This window comes from Microtus pennsylvanicus, chromosome X (genome assembly GCF_037038515.1).
Source record: "Microtus pennsylvanicus isolate mMicPen1 chromosome X, mMicPen1.hap1, whole genome shotgun sequence".
Lineage (NCBI taxonomy): Eukaryota > Metazoa > Chordata > Mammalia > Rodentia > Cricetidae > Microtus > Microtus pennsylvanicus.
Genome location: NC_134601.1, coordinates 71,910,104 through 71,912,535, shown reverse-complemented (window position 1 = coordinate 71,912,535; position 2,432 = coordinate 71,910,104). Strand labels below are relative to the sequence as shown.

Here is a 2,432-nt window from a genome sequence, read left to right as displayed (position 1 = left end):
AAATTTTTTCCTGTAGTGGAACACACTTGTAATTTCAGCACTATGCAGGCAGACATCATGATGTCAAAATATCATGGAAATGAGGATGTATGGTAGAAGGAGAGATAGATGATTGATAGATAGATAGATAGATAGATAGATAGATAGATAGATAGATAACAGCATCAATGATACCCTTCTTTGACTTAATTTTTCCACAAAATTCTTACTGCATAGATTTTCCAGGTCCTCCCAAAATATTGCTACCAATTCTCTACCAAATTAACCAAGCACATGAGGCTTTCTGGGAGATACTTAAAGTCCAAACTATATGTTCCTCTTCCCAAAATGCTAATAGGCATTTCATTTCCAAAATGCCTCCAAATCCTTAAAAAAAATCAAACAGTAGGAGGAGGAGGAGGAGGAGGAAGAGGAGGAGGAGGAGGAGGAGGAGGAGGAGGAGGAGGAGGAGGAGGAGGAGGAGGAGGAGGAGGAGGAGGAGGAGGAGGAGGAGGTTCGGGGCAATCGCGGGGCGCGAGTTGGGTGTCCAGCCAAGCTGCTGCAGCCTCCCCACCTTCAGGGAGAGCCCTGGCCAGAGGCCGCCACAATGCGCCTCAGTGTCAGGCCCCAGCCAGGGGGAGGGCGAGCAAGTGAGCACAGGGAGGAGGCTGCCTGAGCTAGTGGGCACCATGCATGTGGCATGAGGAGAAGCCGCTGGCCGCCCTAGGAGGGCACCAAAGGAGCTCAACTCCAACCACAACGGGCCCGGCGAGACTTCAGAAAAAGAACAGCAAGAAACAACTGAACACATTGACGAAGTACAAAATGAAATAGACAGGCTTAATGACAAGCAAGTGAGGAAATACTAAAAGTAGAACAAAAATATAACAAACTCCGCCAACCGTTTTTTCAGAAGAGATCAGAATTGATTGCTAAAATCCCAAATTTTGGGGTAACCACATTTGTCAACCATCCACAAGTGTCTGCTCTGCTTGGGGAAGAAGACGAAGAGGCTCTGTATTATTTAACCAGAGATGAAGTAATAGAATTTGAAGGCATTAAATCAGGTTACAAAATAGATTTTTATTTTAATGAAAATCTCTACTTCAAAAATAAAGTTCTCTCCAAAGAATTTCTTCTGAATGAGAGTGGCGACCCATCCTCAAAATCCACTGAAATGAAATGGAAATCTGGAAAGGATTTGACAAAACGCTCGAGTCAAACACAGAATAAGGCCAGCAGGACGAGACAACACGAATAGCCAAACAGCTTCTTCACTTGGTTTACTGATGCAGGTGCAAATGAGTTAGGAGAGGTCATCAAACACATTTGGCCAATCCCTTTGCAGTACTATTTGGTTCCTGATATGGACGATGAAGAGGGAGAGGCAGAAGATGATGGCGATAATAATGAAGAAGAACGCTTGGAAGATATTGATGAAAAAGGAGATGAAGGTGAAGAAGATGAAGATCATGATGAAGGGGAAGAAGGAGAGAAGGATGAAGGCGAGGATGACTAGCACAGAAGACTGATGGATTCTGAATCTCTTTTTTATTTTCTTTTTATTTTTTTAAATTTCCCCAGTCCCTGGGAGCAAGTTGCAGTCATTTCCCTCCCATCCCCAATCCCTCTTGTGCTCAGTCACCCTGTTTCTGAGGTCTTGCTTCTCAACATCATGGTTCTCAACTTATTTTGGGGGAAATGTCTTGAGCAAAATACAATGGGAAAAGAATCTCCACTACTCAGTTCTACATTCATTTTCATCTTTTCTTGTCTTGAACTGTGGATTCAACACCACCACCACCGTGCTCTGTGGGAAAAAAAAAAAAGCCCTCCAGCCCCTTTGGTTCTGCTGTGGGCTGGGGGTGCTAGGCCCCTGTGTAGTAGTGCATAGAATTCTAGCTTTTTTCCTTTCTCTGTATATTGGACTCAGAGATTACACTGTGTCTATGTGAATACAGACAGTTAGCATTTACCAACATGTATCTGTCTACTTTCTCTTGTTTAATAAAAAGAAAAAAAAAGTGGGTATAGAAGGTCAGCAAGGGTGGGTTTGAGGTGTCTGAGGGGGTAAGTGGGCATTGTGACAACATGGCTTCTCCTTTGGCATGTTTAATTGTGATGTTTAACAGACATCCTTGCAGTTTAAGATGGCACTTTTAAAATAGAATTCTCTATGGGAGAATCAGCAGAACCTGTGGGGATTTATTTGGAGTTCACATTCTCTGTTGTAACTTTTATTTATTTATTTTTTTTTATTTTTAGTTTTTTGGTTTTCACTGGAAGGAAAAGATGCTCATTTTAAATGTTGAAGTGTACAAGTTGCTTTGTTACAATAAAACCAATGTGTACACAAAGGACCGGATGCTTTTCTATCAGAACAGATGCTCAACATGACCTTCCAAGTTTGACCTGCATAATGACATCATGTCAAACTTTGTCTCAATAACTTC

The 2,432-nt window shown here is 42.2% G+C and overlaps 1 pseudogene; it reads left to right on the top strand.

Annotated features, from left to right (window-relative positions):
* The first annotated feature begins 586 nt into the window (after positions 1-586).
* On the top strand, positions 587-1,498 carry LOC142840365 (protein SET-like; annotated as a pseudogene).
* The last annotated feature ends 934 nt before the right edge of the window (positions 1,499-2,432 follow it).